This window comes from Dipodomys merriami, unplaced genomic scaffold, assembly GCF_024711535.1.
Source record: "Dipodomys merriami isolate MVZ:Mamm:240054 unplaced genomic scaffold, mDipMer1.0.p SCAF_17, whole genome shotgun sequence".
NCBI classification, from domain to species: Eukaryota; Metazoa; Chordata; class Mammalia; order Rodentia; family Heteromyidae; genus Dipodomys; species Dipodomys merriami.
In genome coordinates this window covers 22,046,565-22,067,862 of record NW_027203048.1, presented here as the reverse complement: position 1 = coordinate 22,067,862, position 21,298 = coordinate 22,046,565, and the positions used below count along the sequence as shown (strand labels likewise).

At 46.5% G+C, this 21,298-nt stretch overlaps 1 long non-coding RNA gene across 1 annotated transcript in view; it reads left to right on the top strand.

Moving 5' to 3' along the window:
- LOC138829026 (uncharacterized) overlaps nt 1–19,657 on the top strand; it is a 34,144-nt gene extending 14,487 nt beyond the window's left edge. Inside the window, exons 2-3 of the long non-coding RNA XR_011372472.1 lie at nt 17,997–18,283; nt 19,574–19,657. This is a non-coding gene — a long non-coding RNA (uncharacterized lncRNA). The remainder of the gene's footprint in view (nt 1–17,996; nt 18,284–19,573) is intronic.
- The last annotated feature ends 1,641 nt before the right edge of the window (nt 19,658–21,298 follow it).

Genomic DNA, 21,298 nt, shown 5'->3' with positions numbered 1-21,298 from the left:
ATGCCACAAATTAATTGCCTTTTCACTTTCCACAGCTTTTAGCTGTCCCATGGGGTAAGGTCTCTCAGGATAGCAGTGTGTGAAAATGTGTGAACTTGGAATCAGACAGATGTGAGTGAGCAGCCTGGCATCTGCTCTTTCTAGCTATGCTACAGCTGAGTCTTCTGATCCCCAGTTTTCTTGTCTATAAAATGAGCACAGCCATCATATTGGCCTGATAGCCTGGCTGTGAAAATTAGCCAGGGAATGTCATCCTCCCAGGATCATCCATTGATGAGAATAATCAGTAGTCCTACAGTGTGGTGGGGCTCGTAGCACTGGGCACAGGCAAGTGTCCTCTGCCAGTTCCCACTCTTGGTCCTACTTCTGCCAGCCTTTCATCCCAGTCAGAGCAAATTATGCAATCCTGGCCTGATGCTGGTGGCTTGCTGTTGTAACCCTAACTACTCAGGAGGCTAAGATCTGACGATTGCAGTTCAAAGCCATGCTGAGCAGGCAAATCTATGAGACTATCTCCAATGAACCATCAAAGAGCAGATAGTGGAGAGCTGTGGCTAAAGTAGTAGAACATTAGGCTTGAGCAAAGTAGCTCAGGAATAGCACCCAGGCCCTGAGTTCAAGCCTAGGGACCCATGGCTCCATCCTCACCCCTTGCCTGGGTGTGCCTGCCAGACCCTTGTCAGCACTTACAACCCCCAACTGCCTCCCGCTGCCTGAGTTTTATCAAAAGCTCAGTTGAGAGAAATAAAGTTCATGGGGGTTATTTAAAGGCCACGCATTCCTTCCATTCCTGCAAATGAGACTTATCCCTGAACAGAGTCAGACTCTCACGAAATGGAGTCGTTTTTGGATCACATTACTTAGTCACCACAGAATCTTTATTGTCTCTGCTGTATGATGGGTACTTCATGGAAAGGCACGGGAAGATCCTGTGGTAGCACTGATTGTGGGGTGCTCTAGTCCTGATATCCCCCTCTCAACTAATGTCTTCTATAAAAACCACGAGCTGAAGACATATTAGACTCTCTGGATTTTTCTAGCAAAGCTGTATGTGCAGACAAGTGGGTGGATTTCTGATGTATGGGTCATTCATGTGATTCATGAGACTCGTGTCAGCTCCCGCTTTACCTGGGTTGCCAATAGCTTACAGTCAAATTTGGGTTCTAGGCTTAAGACCCTAAGCTCTTGGTCCGTCATTTCTTTCCAGATAACTGTCTCACAACATTGAACTTTTAACTGGGCATCAGTGGCTCACGCCTAGCTACTCAGGAGGCTGAGATCTGAGGATCTCGATTCAAAGCCAGCTGGGGCAGCAAAGTCCGTGAGACTCTTATCTCCAATTAACCACCAGAAAACTGGAAGTGGCACTGTGACTCAGCGGTAGAGCGCTTGCCTTGAGCTGAAGAGCTCAGGGAGAGCACCCAGGCCCAGAGTTCAAGCCCCATGACTGGCCAAAAAAAAAAAAAAAAAGGAACTTTTTGTTGTTGTTTTGTTTTTGGTGCTGTTACTGGGGCTTGAACTCAGGTCCTGGGCACTGTTCCTAAGCTTTTTTTTTTCTTTCTTTCTTTCTTAAGTCTGGTGCTCTATCACTTGAGCCACAGCTCTACTTCTAGTTTTTTGGTAGTTAACTGAAGATCAGAAGTCTCATGATCTTTTCCTGCCCCAGCTGGCTTTGAACTGCAGTCCTCATCTCTTGGCCTCCTGAGTAGCTAAGATTACAGGCATGAGCCACCAGCATGCAGCCTATAGTTCTAGTTTTAGATGTGTCTTCACAGTCACTTGGCCCTGGTGGACCTTGGTGGGGCCAAGTGTGGGAGTCATGAAACAAAGACTCCCTGTGCTGGGACAGGTGGTGGGGCAGAGTGGGTACATGGGAGACAAGCAGAGGGCAACAGAGCAGCCAGGCCCGGTGGCTGGGGCTGAGTGTCCCCTTTCTTGGCCACTTGGACAGGGATGGGGAGAGAACTCGCTTCCCTGGACCCAGAGTTCACTGAAGAGAATTTTCCATGAATCTGAAAAGAGAAGCAGAGTATTTCTCAATTTGAACTGCTCCCTGTGGCCTCTAGGCTTTCTGTGTATTTTTGTAATGTTGTGAAACACCGAAACTTGCACCGTCCCTTTCTCTTCCTCTTTGCTCCCACCCTAGTATAGTCTCTGTCACCCAGTCACCCCCTCCCACTTTCTCTTTCTCACATGCCCCTCCCCTCCATCCTCCAGATCCTCTAGATGTGGGGTACATTTTTGTTGGGCTGCCTGCTGTGATGCTCCTCCTCTGGTTTTGCTCAGGGCCTTTCTGGCCCAAGGCCCACAGCCTGCACTACAGTAAGCAGACAGGGCCAACCTCAGATCCCAGTATGAGGGAGCAGGGAATGGTAACAGGATCCTTTGCATTGTGTCTTTTCAGAACCATTATTATTGTAATTCTTTTAGTTATCCCTCCACTCATGGTACATTTTCATCATTTTCCCAACACTTTTTTTTTTTTCTTTTCTGGTGGTACTGAAGTTTGAGCTCAGGGCCTCATGTTTGCATCTGGCTATCACCCTACCACTTGAACCACACCTCCAGTCCAGCTACTTGCTGGTTAACTGGAAATAAACTCTCAAGAACTTTTCTGCTTGGGCTAGCTTTCAATCTTGGTCCTCCTGGTCTCAGCCTCCTGAATAGGATTACAGGCATGAATCACCAATGCACGGGTAACTCTTTGTCACTGTCTCTTTTCTGTCTCTGTGTCTTTCCTGTCTCTCTCTCTGTTTCTCTCTCTCTCTTTATATATATATATATATATATATATATATAATTTATAAATATATTTTATATATTTAAAATGTAAACATATATACATATGTAAATATATACATATTTAAACATATACATATTTATATAGATGTATATATGTTTAAAATTTTCTATTTTTTTTGTACTAGCTATAGCTTGGAACTCAGGACCTGGGTGCAATTCCTGAGTTGTTGTTGTTGTTTTTGTTATTCAAGACTAGTATTCTTCCACTTGATCCATAGCTCCACTTCTGGCTTTTTTGGTGTTTAACTGGAGATATGAGTTTCACAAACTTTCCTGCTAAGGCTGGCTTCAAACCACCATCCTAAGATCTCAGCCTCCTAAGTAGTTAGGATTACAGGAGTGAGCCAGTGGTACCTGGCTGCCTAGCCTTTTTTGTTTTGTTTTGTTTTTTGTTTTTGTTTTTTGGGTCCGTCCGGTTGTGGGACCTGAACTCTGGGCCTGGGCGCTGTCCCTCAGCTCTTCAGCTCAAGGCTAGTGCTCTACCACTTGAGCCTCAGTGCCACTTCGGGCTTTTTTCATTTTGCTTATGTGGTGCTGAGGAATCGAACCCAGGGCCTCAGGCATGCAAGGCAAGCGCTCTACCACTGAGCCACCTTCCCAGCGCCCCCTCCTTTTTTTTTTTTTTTTTTTTAATCTGATCCTGGGGCTTGGGTCTCTCAGGGCCTGGGCACTGTCTCTGAGCCTCAAGCCTAGTGCTCTACCACTTGAGCCACAGCATCACTTCCAGCTTTTTCTGAGTAGTTTATTGGAGATAGAGTCTCATGGACTTTCCTGCTTAGGCTAGCTTTGAACCACGATCCTTAGATCCCAGCCTCCTGAGTAGATAGGATTATAGACATGAGCCACCAGCACCCGACCTGCCTGGCCTTTCTAAAAAATAATTTTTTATTCTAAAAAAATTAACATAAATTTATCATTGCACTAGCCAAGCCTCTTTATCTGTTTATCCATCATCGAGACCAGGGCTCCTCCACCTCAGCATCACTGACATTTTGGGTTGGATAGCTCTTTCTGGGGGCTTGTCTAGGGCATTGTATGATGTCATGATTAGCACCCTTGGTCTCTCCATATAGGAATATAGGAATGCTGAAAGAATATCCAGACATTGCCAAATGTCTGGAAGGGAATGATGGCATCTATGTTAGAAATCGCCATCCATCCCTCTCATCCCCATCCTACTTTGTCTAGATATGTGCCTACATTGTCTTAGGCTTGTGCTGTTTTCTCCCTTGCTGTAAGCCATCTGCTGAGTCTCACTTTATAGGTGCCAAAATAGGTGCAGAGTTGGAGGTCTTCGTACACTCAGTGCTAGTTAGTGGTGGAGCCCTTGACCCTTGCTACAGTGGCCTCCATTCTCTGAGTATGACTTCACCAGAGGCAGATAACCCCAGCCCTGATGCCCAGGAGGGGAGCAGAGGGGAGGGAGGTGGCCCTCAGGGTCACAGAGCTCGTCAGCAGCAGCAGCATCTGGAACTCCTTGGTGGGATGCCCAGTATCTTAGGAGTTGGACTTAACATTTCCATTGGTTTAGGAGTGATCAAGTGATTTCACTTTAAAGTCTGGTAGACCCAGGTTCTAATGAGAACAGGAGTGTGTGTGTGTGTGTGTGTGTGTGTGTGTGTGTGTGTGTGTGTGTGTGTGTGTGTGTGTGTGTGTGTGTGTGTGTTTGTATGTGTGTGTGGTGTCTTTGCTAGTTCTGTTTCAGGGATCCATAAGCTCAGAGATAGCAAATTTCTGCATTTAGACTTTCTGTCCTGGGCTTCTGGGAACAGCGGCATCCCTGTGCTCTAGGCCCTGGCAAGGGAGCACCTTTTATCCAGGCCCTGGGGATGATGGATGGAGGAGGAGGGAGGGGACAGAAGAGAGGGATTTGCTGCCTAAATGCCATTCACATGACTCTCTGACCTCAGGTCCTTCCCTTTTCTCTTGTCTTTTTCTCCTTCACTGCATTCTGACCAGCTTTGCTCTCTGTTCTCTATTTTTGTTATCTCAGTTTGCACAAAGCCCTCCACAACTGGAACTAACTAGAGGCCTCCTGACTGGCAGAACTTGGCTTCTGGTTTTCAAACATGAGCTTGGGGCTGCCTGCCCTGGAGAACTATGGGAAAGCTTTAGTCCCTGGAGGAGTGGGCAGAGCAAGGGGCTGGTACGCTGAGGGGAAGCGCTATACCACATCCTCAGAGCAGGGCATCTGGGCTTCCATAGTTGATGGCAAATACTTGGTTTTTATATTTTTGGTCGGTCATGGGGCTTAAACTCTGGGCTTGGGCACTGTCCCTCAGCTCTTTAGCTCAAGGCTAGCACTCTACCACTTGAGCCAGAGTACCACTTCAGACTTTTTTTCTGCTTATGTGGTGCTGAGGAATTGAACCTAGGGCTTCGTGCATGCAAGGCAAGTGCTCTACCACTGAGCCACCTTTCCAGCCCCCAAATATTTGGTCTTGATCCAGCCATCCTCACCCACCCCTGATGAGCTCTGAGTCACTCCTAAATGTGGGACACAATGTGTCACCTCAGGCTTATGGCAGCGTCTTCAACCTCTGGGATTTTTTCCACAATGCTTTTACCCCTAAGCATTCAGTCAGAATCACCTGGGATCCCAGGCCTCAGGCCTTGATTCCAGTTTCCATAATGTGGAGTGAACTGGGGCTGGAGTCTGTGAAGCCTTCCTGAGTCACTCTGCTCTGTTTACTGACACTGGTTGCTGAAGGCAGAATATTGCAGGTAGAACTGAGTGCCATCCCGTAGACGCTGGCTCCACCCTGCACAATAGTCAGGCAGCTAGATGCTTCTGGACATGCCCTTCCCTGAATCACTGGGCAGGAGTGACCCAGCTTTGAAGTTTTAGACCTGGAAGGGGCCAGGAAAACCAACCAAGCTAATTCTTCATTCTACAAATGAGAGGTCTTTGTGTGGAGGGGGCTAGTGGATCTCCTGAGGTTCCCCCAGTGCCAGGCAGGATCAGATGAAAGCCAGGCATGGGCTGGCTGGCTCCTACCACCTTGTTCGGCTGGAGACCCACGGTGAGTTCCCTTTAGATTCCATTGAGCTTTAGGGAGACTAGGTTCCACCACTGTTTGCTATTAGTCTTCCAGAGTCTGGAAGGGAAGCAGTGACTAGGGCTAGGGGTTGTGGGTCTCAGCCAACTCTGCAAGAAAACGTTCGTAGATCTGCTGACCTTCTGCAGCTGTTTTATAGGCCCTGTGGATCAAAAGGGAAGTTTGGCTGTATTTAGAAAGTTGTTCACGAAGAGGAATGGCGGGGGTGAGAGGGAGGAGGACGTCTGGATGGGGGAATTGGGGAAGAAGGCAGGCAATCCAAGAGGGATGCCAGCAGGGGCCTGAAGACAAGAGTTTGATTTGGGCCCACGTGTTGTCACTTTGGAAGTTCTTAGGGCTGGAAATGGAGGTGAGGCAGAATGAGGGGGAAGGAGAAAGAGAAGGGGAAAAGGGGAGGAGAAAGTTCAAAGCCTGGAGGTCTGGCTTGTTCTTACACTGGAAGCAAAGATTAAATGTGCTGAGAGCATGCCAGCGGCCCCAGAGGCCCAGGTGTGGTTGCCTGCAAGGAGACAGAGAGGGGAGAGGTGTTGAAAGGCAAAGGAGTTCAGATGCCCAGCCTGAAGTAGGGGCTTGCAGGAAACATTTCCCCAAAGTGTGTCCAGATCTCTGCTATCTTAATCTGTTCCCGTGGTCACTACAAAATACTAGAGTGAGTGGCTTATACACAATAGATGTTTATCGCTCACTTCCAGGCACTGGTAGTTCACACCTGTAGTCTTAGCTTCTCAAGAGGCCAGTATCTGAGGATCAGGGTTCATAGTCAGCCTGGGCAGGAAAGTCCATAAGACTCTTATTTCCAATTAACTACTGAAAAGCCAGAAGACGCGTGTGGCTCCAGTGGTGGAGGGCTAGCCCGGAGCAAAAAAGCTAAGGGACAGCACCCAGGTTGTGAGTTAAGAAAAGAGAAGGGGGAAGGGGAAGGGGAAAGGGAAGGGGAAGGGGAAGAACACACTTGAGCAAAGCTACAGGAGAAAAAGACCTAACCCAGTACTGCCCATGTCACACCGGCCACACAGATGGTGCCACTGCTTTTCTCTGTGACCTGGGAGAATCAGCAGCTAGAGGGACCTGCTCTGAGCATGGGAGTTAAGAGGGGAGGGAGTCTACATTGGTTCAGCATCTAAGGTCAGAAGTGCAACTCTCAGAGAGCCTGATCAATGTGTCCTAGCAAATCCTCTGCCATCTTTCTTGGTTCCTTCATTGTCTACTGGCCATCCACTTCTCCTTGTCCCTCACCTTCACAGAAAGTTACTGAATTCTAGGTGTGGGAAATGTCCACTATTTAGAAAGCACAGTGCTAGCTGCAATGGGCTTCAGAGATAAACACCACAGGCCTTGCCCTAAGGACCTTCAGACCAACTTGGCTTCACCTTGCTATCATAGGATCCAGTCTCAGATGGTTATGAGTGGGAGTGCATGGGAATAACAGGAGAGCTGGTCCCATCTCTGGGTACAGGAGTTGGAATATTGATGTGATGATGCGTGTGTTCGCATGTGCGTGTGCACGTGCTCATATCTTTTAAACGAGAGAAGTTATGAAACATTACAAGGAATTCCTGTATGTCCTTTCCCCGATCCACCAATTATTTATACTTATGAAAGTATTGGGGAAAACATCAGAGAGGTCTTGCCCTTTAACCCTTAAATACTTCAGTGTATATTTTCAAGGATATTCTTTTAGTGTTTTTTTTTCTTCCTTTCTTTCAGTTGCTCACTTTCAAATGGTTTAGGATCCTTTCTGCTCATTTCCAAATGGCCATGGATAATTCTAGGCCTTAACGCATCTTTACCAGTATTTAGCTAGATGACCTTTCTGCCTTGGCCACTATGGGGCTGCCTAAGTCCCAGGGTCCCTAGGAAACTGTGCTGACTTCAGGACTATGCTTGAGTCTGCTCATTACTACTGGACAGCTGCTCTGCCCCCTCAGAGGCCTGGCAGGGCCTTGGCTGAACTTTCTTTCACTCTGTTTTCCTCTACTTTGTTCTTCTGGAGTTTTCTGTGCATTTTACCACCCACAGATGTGAATGTGGCACGATGTTGGCTTTCCAGCGTTTAGCATGGTGTGGTGAAAGCAGAAATAAACTTGCTGGGGCACCCTCTGTGAGCCTTGGAAGCCAGTCTGGGCTCTACAAACACAGGAAGCTTCCTGCCCTGTCCCTGACTCGCCAGGAGGAGCGAGGGTCTATGGTGTGCTCAGGCTTTTGAAGCCTGTGGTCCTGCTCAGGACTGGCTGTTTTAGGCTAAAAGAACATTTTCCAGAGTACAGCTGAAGGACAGAATGTCTCGGCAAGATGGGCTGGGATGGCTAGGGTTTTGGAAATGCTGCTGCTTATTCTGGGAAGTGTTCAGTATGCTGAGGTTTTGGAAATCTATGGCGGCTCTTCACAACCGCTCTCGGCTTTGGGAGGAAGAATGGATGGGTGCCCAATACCTTGGGTTCAGTGGGAAGCTTGATCTTACCAAACTGGGATCTGGGCCTATGTTGGGCCTGGAGAGGTCACAGGACTTTGAAAAGGAATGCTGCCTACAGGCCTTGCTCCTGGGAGCTCTGGATGCTACTCTCATCAGCCAGACTTGACTGGAGCTGGGCTGGGCCTTGAGGCTGATACAAAGCCAGGGCCTCCAGGCCTTGTCCTCAAAGATGCCTCTGATGAAGCCCATAGGAGAATTCCCCCAATGTACCCCAATGAGCAGAAGATACTTGGCAGCATTTAACCAACCAGTCTCACTGTAAGGAAAGGCCAAGATAGAGGAAGTTGGGATCAGGCCTCTGCAGTCAGAGAAACGTTGAGGGGAGGAAGGGAAACCTGGGCCTCTTTTTCTAGCAGTCTCTGTGTTCTTCTGTTTTGCTTTTGTGCTTTAGGGTCCAGTTTCAGCCTCGTTCTGTGACCTTGGGTGAGTCAGTTTACCTCCATGGATCTAGCCTCTCACGGGAAAAGTGAGATGCTGAGCACCTGCCTGAGCCATAGTCCCAGGCCTTGCTGAGTGGTAAATCAAGGCTTGGAGGGCTTCAGAGGTGCTTGGAGAGATTATGGAAATACAGACACGTGGGCTGCCGTGTTAAGGACCTGGATCTAGGGGAGAAGGGCTGTGATATGAGGCCAAGCCCCAGGTGGTCCCCAGTGGAAGCCCAATAAAAGCCCCTGGCTAACTGCAGGTTCTGCAGACCCGGGTGTTTATTCTTGGACACATTTCCTCCCCCCTCCCCTACCCCCCGATGTTGGGGAGGCCCTGGGCCAGGTGGAGCTCTGGCTAGGTCATCCTCTTGGTTCATCATCCAGGACGGACCAGGGCATCCATCCAGGTGGCTTGGACCAGGCAGGATGGACACATAATTTCTTCCCCTAGGAGCCAGCTTCTCCAATCATCTCATGACGCGTTCCTGGGGACCCCCAAGGAAATCACGAGGCTTTCTGAGGAGTGGCCCAGACTTTAGACAAGGACCGCCCCCCCCCCCCCCCCCCCGGCCTGGTCCACCCCTGACGGGCTCCCTGGCTGCTGTCATCCCGCGCAGGGCTGGAGACAGAGCTCCCTGTCTCCTGGCCCCGCGGGTCGGCTCATTCTCCTACCGAGCTGGCGTTGTCCTGCGGCCCAGCTGGCTGCAGTTTTTAGAAATAACAATATCCCGGGGTGGGTGTGGGGGGAGCGGCGGGGTGAATGGGCCCCTTTGTCCCGGCCCTGTGAAGCCCGATTAATTATGCGCCGCTCGGCCCGCCCTGCGCGCCTGAAAGGCCCGGGCTTGGGAGCGCGGCCGTTCCCTCCGCGCCAGCGCACAAAAGGGCCGCGCATCAGAATCCCGGCAATTACCCCTCATTTGGTATTTGCCCTTGTCTCCCTGACACTGCGCACCGCCCCTCCCCGGGCGGCTGCACTTTGAGGGATTCCCAAACTCTTCCTGGGTTGCCAGGGGCGACTGGGCAGAGGGCTTGGGGGCTTGGGGAGGGGAGGGGTGAGCTAAGAGTTGAAGGGGGGGGGATCGTGGATAGTGGGGGCACCCAGGGTCGGGTGGGGGAGAAATGGGAGAGAGATGGGCGGATGTCACCCTGGGCTACAAGTCTATTCTAGAGCCGGTTCTGAGTGTTCATTCCTGAGTCCCACCCAAAGAACTCCCTGACTCAGTGGACCTCCGGAGCCTGGAAGGATGGATTTTCTTAGAAAATGTTATTTATTTTTTTTCTGGTTATTATAAAGGTGTTGTACATAATGGTTTCTGTTACATAGATCAAGTAATGTGTACGTTTCTTTTGAGACAGTATCACCCCAGAAGATGAATCTTGAGCAGTCTAGATGCACAGGTCTTATGTGTCTACTTTGACAAATGTATATACCTTCATTTCATCAAGATATAGAAAAATCACATCCCTGAAAAAAGTTCTGAGCCCTTTTTCCAGTCTCTGGGCCCCACCCAGCCTTCCCAGACACGACTGTTCCCAAAACTTGACATTATCCCTTAAGTTTCATCTGGTTTTGGAGTTCATGATAAATGGAGTCATACAATATACACAGCATTGTTTCATTCAGCATAATGTTTTTGAAGTTTATACATAATATGTGCATTCATAGTTTGCAGTCTCTCTCTCTCTCTCTCTCTCTCTCTCTCTCTCTCTCTCTCTCTCTCTTTCTCTCTCTCTCTTTCTCTCTTTCTCTTTCTCTTTCTCTCTCCATGGCAGTAATGGGACTTGAACTTGGGCTCACTTGCTTGCCTGGTATTCTACCACTTGAGCAACATTTCCAGCCCTGTTTTTCATTGATTTGCAAAAGGAATCTCCTGGATTTTTCTGTCTAGGCTTGCTTGGAACTATCATTCTCCAGATCTCAGTCTCCTAAGTAGCTAGAATTATATGTGTGAGCCACCGCCACCTGGCAGTTTGCTTTTTTTTTTATTAAATAATTTCTCTGTTGATGGACACTTGAGTGTTTCCAATTGGGGGCTATTAAAAATAAAGCTGCTATGATCATTTTGTACAAATCTTTTGTGAGAATCTGTGTGTTTATGTGTGTTTATATATTTTGGGTAAATATATAGGAGTGGAACTGCTAGGTCATTATAATAGGAAGCTATTAGTTTTAAGGGAAAATGCTGGTTTTTCCTTTCTTAGTTATCTACATGCTATGCAATTTTACATCCCCACCAGAAATGTATGAACATTCCAGTTGCTCTACATCCTTGTCAGCATTCAATATCATCAGTCTTTTTAAAATTTGTTTTGTGCCTATCCTGGGGTTTGAACTCAGAGACTGAGCACTGTCTATGAGCTTTTCTTGCTCATGGCTAGCACTCTACCAAATGACCACAGGTCTACTTCCACTTTTTTGCTACTTAATGGATTTGAGTCTCATGAACTTTTCTTTGAAGAACAATCCTCAGATCTCAGCCTCCAGAGTAGCCAGGATTACAGATGTGAGCCACTGGTACCCCATTCATCATTCTTTTTAAGTTAATGGTTCTAGTGCAGGTTTATTTGTTTTTGTTTCTGAGTGCTTTTAATGTATGAACTGTGAGGACTATACTTAGAAAAACTTTGCATCCAATTCTTTCCTTTGTCAGAAAGGTCCAGCAGGGAAAATGGCCTCTCAGAGGTCCACAGTTGGTTGGGCAGAGGCAGGAGGAAAACACAGGACTCTTGACCGCTAAATAAGTGCTTTCTTTTTGATGTCATGCTGTTCCTTTAGGCTCTGCTTGGTGGGCCTGTGTGTGTGAGAATCGTGGCCTGCCTCTGTCCAGGCTCAATTGGAACAGACCTCTGAAGAGTCCTGTCTTGTCACCCAAGTAGTAGTAGCCATGGACTCTGCTCTGAGCAGTGTGGCCTAGCCAGTCACAGGTGTGTGTATATACACACACAGGGACAGGGGCAAGGAGCAGGTGACTACTTATTTTGACTTTAAGGATACAGGCCAACCTCAAAAATCTCTCTGCTTCAGCCAGCTGAGGAGGGCCTTTGGGATTTTCTAATCAAACACAGAGGGGATGCTAAATGATGGAGGAATGAGGTGACAGGAATCTAGTAGTTCCAAAGTCCTTTGTTGGCAGATGTAGTAGTATATGCCTATAATCACATCACTGAAGAGGCTGAAACAGGTGAATCATGAGTTTGAGGCTAACCTGGGTTACATAGCAAGAACCTGTTCAAAACAAACACAAGCATGAACAAAAAAGCCAAACCTCTGAAACAAAGTCTTCCTGTGTCTATAAACATCTCCTAACTGTGGTTCATAGGACTTCAGACTCTAGTCCTACATACCTTTGTAGCCTTGTACATGACTGCCCTCAACTTGTACGTTGTACTCCAGCAATAGTGGAATCCTGTCCACCCACTTTTATCCCTTCCCTTCATACAAACTATGACAATGTCTTCTCCAAAGACAGACATACCAACCTATATTCTCTTTCTACCTGCTTGCTATTCTTGCAATATGACAGTCGTTCCTTCCACTGAGAGAAGGGCTCTGTGTTTTCTCTCACTGGAACTGGGCAAAGCCTGTTGTTTTATGGAGATAGGGTCTTGCTAGGTAACATTGACTGACTTTAAATTCTCTATGTAGCTCAAACTGGCCTCAAATTTGTGATTCTCATGTCTTACTCTCCTCAGTGTTGGGATTACAGGAATTCACCATGCCTGTCTGAGAACTGATGATTTAAAAAAATACGAATTTATTTTTCTAGGTACCAGTACTGGGCCTTGAACTCAGGCATTGTGCTCTCATTTGACTTTTTTGCTCAAGGCTAGTTCCTTACCACTTGACTTACACCTGTTTATAGTGTTTTGCTGGTTACTTGAATGTAAGAGTCTCTTGACTTGTCTGTTCAAATTGGCTCTGAATCTTGATTCTCAGATCTCAGCCTTCCAACTAGCTAGGGTTATAGTTGTGAATGGTGCCTGGTTTTTGATGTTAATCTAAAGAAAGGAAATAGCTTCCATCTACCTCTGTCTTCTTTGGCAACATACTATGGAGGAACCCAAATGACCTGCATGGAAAGACCTATGTGGAGGGGAACTGAGGTCCCCAATTTATAGCCAGTCTAGCCATCAGATCTGTGGGTGAACGAGTCTTCAGGACACCCTAAGCCCCAGCCCTCAGTGCTTCTAATCAAGATCCCAGAATGCAGAGAACAGAGACAAAACCTTCCTGGTACCTTGCCTGGATTCCAATGATAACAAATGCTTGTTTTATGCTGATAGTTTGCTAATTTTCTATGAAACTATAATAATTAGATTGCATACATTATTTCTTGCATCCTCTCAAGATTAAAATACTTCTCTCATCTCAGTTCTAAACTTAACTCTTCTCTTTCAGGTTTAGCTTGGATGTCACCTTTGCTGAGTGCCCTCCCACCCCTATGCCTGTGTACTCAATACCTATACACTGAACTGGAGGTTCCTCTTCTGGACCCAGGATCCTGTCCAGGACTTTGTACCTTCCCCTTTGTCCTCTAGTTTCATGTTTAGATGTAACATTCCCCCATAAAAAGGACAGATAGCAAGGCTCTGGTGGCTCTGAGTAATGAGTAATCCTTACTTAGAAAGTTAAGATTTATAGGACTGCTGTTCGAAGACAGCCGGGCAGAAAAGACCAAGAGACTCTAATATCCAATTTACCACTCAAAGCCAATAGTGGAGCTGTGGCTCAAGTGGTAGAGAGCTGGTTTTTGAGCATATTAAAGCTATAGGACAGCACCCAGGCCTTGAGTTCAACCCCTGGGACTGGCATGTGTATGCACACACACACACACACACACACACACACACACACACACACACACACACACACACACACACACACACACACACACACAGAGCTGGTGTAGTCCTCTTTGACCCTCTAAGAACTTGGCATGTTGAATGTTTATTGAAAAGTACCTTGTCCTTAAAACAGAGGGAACAGAGCCTAAAGTAACGAACATTTAACTTCCTGTTTCCTGCTCCCATTTACTTTGGGCCCAGTCTTGAGCAAGGGTAACCAAGAGAACAAACTATAGTTTTTCCCTTCAATGGCCTTTCAGGATGAATGGGAAGAGTAACAGGAAGACTAGGATTACTGAGCACCAGTGGCATATGCCTGTAATCCTAAACTAGGCAACTCAGAAGGTTGATATCCAAAGATGGAGGTTTGAGCTGGGTGATGGTGGCTGGCACCTATAATCCTAGCCACTCAGGAGGCTGAGATCTGATGTTCACAGTTCAAAGCCAGCTCTGGCAGGAAAGTTCCTCAGACTCTTATCTCTAATTAGCCACCAGAAAACCAGAGGTGGCACTGTGTATCAAAGTGGTAGAGTGCTAGCCTTGAACAAAAAAGCTTAGGGACAGCACCCCGGTCCTGAGTTCAAGCCCTATGACAACAACAAAAAAGGAAGTTTGAAGCCAGCCTAAGTAGGAAATTTCATGAGACTCTGTGTCCAGTTAACCTGAAACCGGAAGTGGAGCTGTGGCTCAGATAGTGAATATGAATATCTATTGAGAATACAGGGAGCAGCTATATGGGTTCTATTCATTCATTTTGTATACATTTTGAATATATCATAAGCTTAAAACTGTTAAGAAGCTGCTAATCAAGGTGGTATAAACTAACCTCTGAATACTCTGACAGTCTTCAATGACAGTCCCAAAAAGGAGAATATGAAGAATTTGACTATTTTGTGTATGTGTGTGTGCGTGCACGCACATGTGCACATGTGCACATGTGCACACACACACACACACACACAAGCATTCCAGTCCTGGGACTTGAACTCAGAGCCTGGGCACTTTCCCTTAGCTTTTTTCACTCAAGGCTGGCACTTTACCACTTGAGCCACTATTTAACTTCCAGCTTTTTACTAGTTAATTGAAGAGTCTCACAGACTTTCCTACCTGTGCTGGTTTTGAACCCCAATCCTCAGATCTAAGCTTCCTGAATAAGTAGGATTATAGGTGTGAGCCAACAACACCCAACTTTGACTTTCTATTCATGCTAAAAGCTAAAAGACTAGAATTAACTCAGCATCAGTAGAGGTGCTAAATGCTAAAAGCAATGCTAAAAGCATTGACAAGCAAGATCTTTGGTGACTGGCAAATATCACTGCTTGCTGTATAGAGGGAGAAATAAGAAGGAAGAAAACCCATAAGAATTTTGTTTCTATTTGGTTGGATCAGATTAACCTCCCAGGATGGTGGAAAGATCAGATCTGTGCACACTGGCCTTCTTAAAGACAACAATCCTAGACAATTGTAAGCAACTGCTGTAGGCACATCTTAGAGAGCTATGCAGTACACAACTTGGACCTTTATTTCTGGGACCCACCTTGACACCGATGGTTGATGGGTTCAACATCTAAATCCAAGGTCTAGACTGTTTTCAGCCCTACATGCAGCTCATTGGTATGGAGAGAGCATCAGAACCATGAGGGACCAATCTAATTCTTTCTCTCAAGATTTGGCAGTTTTGAACTGAGGCAGAGCTGATTGCTGCTGGGTGGGGTTGCTTTAGTAGGAATGGTGTAGTGATTGGCTCCATACGCTTGAATCTGCCATGGCTCTGGCCTTTCAATTGTTCAACATTTTCTTGAAATTTAATAAATTTATTAATATTATTATTTGTCAGAGTCAATTTCTATTGACTTTGTCTTATGGAATAGATTGCCATTCTATTATCTTTTAGCTGTCACTAGTACTGCTGCTAATAATATGCTATCTTTATTATGTTAGAAAAAGGGATCCCCCCTTTCTGGGAAAATTACAAAATGCTGTTCTTCCCTTTTGGCAGACACAGCCTCTCATCGGGAAGGACGATTTGGCCAGTAGAATGTGAAGCTGGGTTTCAGGCCTCACTCTGCCCCTTTTCATGGCCAGGCTCCTTTGTGCAAGTACACAGACTGTGTAACCATTCATGGCTCCCCTGCCTGCCCACCACTCATGTGCTAGCTGATTTCCTCACATTCTGGTATTGTTCCAAAAATGAAGTGTTAAGCTGGGCATCAGCGGTTCACATCTATAATCCTAGCCACTCAGGAGGCTGCTCTGGGGCTCATGGTTCGAAGCTATCCTGGGCAGGAAACTCTATCTCCAATTAATCACCAAAAAGCCAGAAGTAGAGCTTTGTTACAAGTGGTTGAATGCGAGCCTTGAGCAGAAAATGCACCAAGACCATGAGTTCAAGTCCTAGTAGTACCAAAAAAAATGTTATTCCAGTCAAGACTTTGCTGGCAATGATAAAGGTTTTAAAGGTATTGTTGTTGTTGCTGTTATTATTATCACTAGAAACCAGATGACCTTCAAGGATATGCTGCAGGCAAGAGTTTACAGGAAAGTGAGGAAAATGTATTAGAAGCAGGAGAAAAGGGACTTTAGGTTGTAGAAGAAAGTTTTAGCCACATGGTCACTTGAAGTGATGTAAACAATAGAAAATGTGCCTAGGGAATTAATAGGTTGAACTAAAGGGATTTTTAAGCAGACTTCTAGAAGTGTTAATTGGATTATTTTAGTTGCATATAACAAGGACAGAAAAAGATGAATTCAAAAGGAAATGAACTTACAAGAAAAAGTTACAGAAAAATGTAAAAGAGCCAAGGATTTGCTGGGTTTGAAAATAAATCTGCTTCTTATGCCTAGCCTCCATAAATGGGAAAATATTCTCAGAGTATGAAAAGACTTCGGGACAAAGATAAAACCCGAAGTGAAATGATAAGACCCTTTGTCAAAACCTCAGAAAGAACTAATGGCTCATAAAATCTTTCAGATAGACAAAGGCCCTTTAAATATTTCAAGAGCATGCTTCCCAGCTTCCCTTCATTAAGCAGGAGGGCTTCTAACAATCTGAAGGGAATTGTCCCAGAATAGCTTCCTCAAGAAGCTTAGGGTAGAGAACAGCTCATCTTGATGAGATTTGTGGGTATAGCCTTTGACTAATGAAGTTAACCCCAATAGGACCCATAGAAAACCCACAAAGCTATACATAGAATTAGATTGTCTGCAGCACATCAACTTAGACTAAAAGGAATGGTCTAGTACAAAATGAAAAGAGGTCTTAGGACCCCCCCAAAACTCTGGGGGAAGGAAACAAGCGAAACAAAACAAAAAACAAACCACTCAGTTGTAAACCCCAACCATATTTTATAGAAAAGGAAGATGAGTCAGAAAAGGGAATCCAGAGCCCAGAGACAAAGACTAGAGCCATGGGACCTTAGTCCTAGACAGTAGCAGTGAGCTCTAATCCACAAATGTGTGCCTGGAGGGATTTCAAAATTGCTATGCTTCAGTGCCTGCCATGTGCTCCTCTTGACTCTTAAGGGATGGACTCTGTTGTTTTGACCCCTTGTATTGTGGGGGTATATAAAAAGCAGGTGACTTGGCCCTTAGTTTTTTAAATAAAGAAGAATAGAGTGAAGGTGCCTGAAGAATCATATCAGAGGAATACGCTTCACACCTGGATGGTTTAGATGATGTGATCCTAGATCCCTGGCCTTACCTGATGCTATGATAGATGTGTGTGTGTGTGTGTGTGTGTGTGTGTGTGTGTGTGTGTGTGTGTTGTGCATGTGTGTGTATGTATGTATGGTGGGGGGAGAGGATCCTTAGAAGGAAGTGAGTATATTTTTCATGTAAAAGCAATAGAAATAATTTATGTTCAGAGGATAAACTATGGTGGCTTTAAAAATGTTTTGTATTGACCAACACATTTCCTATCAAGAAATGGGATTGGACCCAGTGCCTGTGGCTCACACCTGTAATCCTAGCCAATCAGGAGGCTGAGATCTGAGGTTTGAAGCTGGCCAAGACAGGAAAGTTTGTGAAATTCTTATCTACATCTAACTAGCAGAAAAGCCAGAAGTAGAGCTGTGGCTCAAGTGGTAGAACGCCAACTTTGAACAAAAAAAGACAAATGAGTACACAAGGCCTTGAGTTGAAGCCCCAGTATTACTGGCAGGAATGTGCACACACACACACACACACACACACACACACACACACACACACACACACACACACATACACACACACACTGAAAGAAATGAAATTGATGTCACCATCTCCTGTACCTGGGCAGGCCTTTATAATCTTTTTTAACATATAGAATGTGGTAGGAAATGACACTCCATGACGTCCAAGTCTGGATCAGAAAAGGTGACAGGCTCTGTCTTGTGTCTCCATCCCCTCAAGGCCCATGGTTTTGGATCCTGAGTTGTCCTGTTAGGAGTCTGGGTACTATGGAGCTGTCATGTTGAAGAGCTTTGTAGGAAGAGACTGCACAGAGACAGAGGCCCAGGAAACGCAGCTGTTCTAACCCTGCCGTGCCTACGTCCTCTATGCTCAGCCAGACATGTGCGTGAAGATGTCTCTAATGTGACCCAGCTTCATTCAAAGTCTTACTCCAACCTCAAGAGACCTCCCCCCGCCCCCCCCCCCGCAACCCAGGATTTCCCAGCTGACCACAGAAACCATGAATGGTAAGACATGACTATTGTTGTTTTAAGCTACTAAGCTTTGGCTTGTTATTAAGCAATAGACAATCTCTCTCTCTCTCTCTCTCTCTCTCTCTCTCTCTCTCTCTCTCTCTCTCTCTCTCTCTCTCTCTCTCTCTCTCTCGTCAGTCATGGGGCTTGAACTCTGGGCCTGGGCGCTGTCCCTCAGCTCTTAAGCTCAAGGTGAGCGCTCTACCACCTGAGCTACAGTGCCACTTCCGGTTTTCTGGTGGTTTATTGGAGATAAGAGTCTCACAGTCTTTCCTGCCCCGGCTGGGCTTTGAACCATGATCCTCAGATCTCAGCCTCCTGAGTAGCTAGGATTACAGGCGTGAGCCACCAGTGCCCAGTTAGACAATCTCTTTAAGCAAAAGTGTTCTTGTCTATATAATAGAACTAAGATCAGACCTATCTTAGAAAGTAAATCAAGGGGTCATGAGTTCGCAAAGTTTGTGAAATCTTTAAATGCACCAAATCTGGTGTTTGGATGTAGTAACCACTTGGTGAATGTTACTTATCCTTGACAGAGCCTCTCAGTGGTTGTCATCCTGGGAATCAAACAGAAGTGGCATTTAATTTGTGTACTCTGGCTAAGAAGGAACCTGCATACATGATGCTGAATATTTGTTAAATAAATGAAAGAAAAAAAGAATTATTATTTTTGGGCTGGGAACCACACCTCCTGATACTTGCTCATTTGTAGAATTCCTCCCTCCTCCCCCCCCCCCACTCCCCCACCCCCACAACTGGACTAGGCCTGTGACTTGCCTTATCCAACAGAACATGGCTAAATCTGAGCTTTTAATAAGGCATAGATGCTTTTTGTACCCTGAGGAGCCCTGAAGTATGGTTATTCTTCTGGGGGATTTCACATGGAGGGGAGACCTGGAAAAGCCATGTGGGGAGAGAGCGGCTCTGAGAATGTGTTGGAGAGGGAATCCCCACAGTTCTCAGATCCCAGAGGAGCCTCTCAGGGCTCTTGAGCCTAGTCAAGCTCCCTAGATCTGCATTCCCACTTCCATCTGGCTGTAGCTTCGTGAGAGACCCCAGGGAGGGCAGTGGATGAATTGCACAGTCAACGTATAAAATTGTGAGAGATAATACATGTTGATATAGTTATTGGTTCAGTGTAAGTCATTGCATTTTTGTGGTGGTTTGTTGCATAACAGTAGATGATCAAAAAATAAGTGTGTAGCACAGGGCTTGGCAGACAGCAGATATTCAATCAAGATTGGTTAACTCAATGAACGAATGACTTAATTCTTTTCTTTCCAGGCCTTTTCTTTTCCAGGACTTCTCCGAGGCCTGGTGCTCCTGAGTTGTGGCAATGATTGTTGATTAACCAACCAACCTCAAGAAAATGGGCTCTGTATCAAGTCTATATTGCCAAAAGTAAGCATCCCACTAGCTCTATAGCACCTGGTGCATACTACGTGCAGGAAGGCTATTGGTGTGTCTGCAACATGGGTGCATTTCATGGGCCTGATCGTGAGTGAAATCAGCCAATCACAAGTACACAGACTGTTGTGATTCCATATAAACAAAGTTCAAAACCAGGCAAAATTAATTGCTAATGAGAGAAATTTATAAGCATGGTAACCTGGAAGGAAATGGATAATGTCTTGAAAGGGGGCCCCAGGGAACCTTCTGGGCACTGAAAAATGTGCTGTGAGTCCTTCAGTTGGGGTGTTGGTATGCACAAGTTCACGGCACGTGCATGTGACTACATGTGCATTTGACATGGCGTGGCCTCCTTCACACCGGAGTGAGCTTCAGGAATTCCCTAACTGCGGACCTTTTGCTGTCTGTGAGACTTGCTCCTCATCCCTGGAGCAGCCATGGGCAGCCATATCATCTCATTTGGCCTGAACTGGCTGGCACTGCCAGGCTTGGCAAGGGCTGAGTTGACAATGTGCTCTTGGGAGGGCATGGTGGCTGGCTGGTGGGGTCTGGGATAGCCTATGAGCTGGTGAGTATGGAAAAGAGCCAGGCTTTGGGCTGTTTGGAATAAGAGCCTGGAAACACATGGTTGGTGTGTTGGGCTCATTCCTGAAGGGGAGGGGAGGGGAAGGATGGCCAGGGGCGGAAATCCTGAGTGCTCTGCTCACAGCTCCCCCCTCTCAGCCCTGTCCCTTGGGGGTTCCCTGCTCCTCCTGCAGCTGTGCGTTGTACGTTTCACTCAGAATGCTTTGCTGGAAGTGGTGACTCTGCATTCCAGGGCTTTTAGTCATTTTCTCTCTTGGAGCTTTGGGGCTGGGATTAGAACGTTCTTCAAACCACACTGTCCTCGGCTGGACTCCCAAGAGGAAGTGGGTGGGTCCCTGTGGGCGAGAATATGGGCCTAAATTCAGGCACATAATGACAAGAGATCAAGGCTGGCCCCAGTAAACCCCTAGAGATCAGCTGAGGGAGGTGCCCATACGTGAGGGACAGAAGTGTGTGGGGTGGTGACTCTTGGCCTCTCTAGCCATGGGCCAGGAGGAGTGCACATTCTGTCTGGTGTATGTATTGTGTGCGTGTGTGTGCGCGCGCACACGCACACATGCAAGGGTGTACGGTGTGTATGTGGACAGTACAAGGTCAGTAGCAGCATTTCATTTCCCAATAGACCACATGCTCAGCCTCCTTTCCTCTCTCCTCTCCTCTCCTCTCCTCTCCTCTCCTCTCCTCTCCCCTCCTCTTCCCCTCCCCTCTTCTTCTTCTTTTCTTCCTCCTCCTTCTTCCTCATCTTTTTTCGTGTGTGTGTGTGTGTGTGTGTGTGTGTGTGTGTGTGTGTGTGTGTCTGTGTGTGTCTGTGTCTGTGTGTCTGTGTGTTGGTACTGAATTTTGAACTCAGGGCCTGGGTCCTCTTGCTTGGCTTTTATTTTTAAGGCTAGTGCTCTACTACTTGAGCCATGGTTGTGCTTGTGGGTTTTTTTGGTGGTTCATTGGAAACAAAAGTCTCATGAACTTTCCTGCCTGGGTTGGTTTTGAACATCTACAATCAGATCTCAGCCTCCT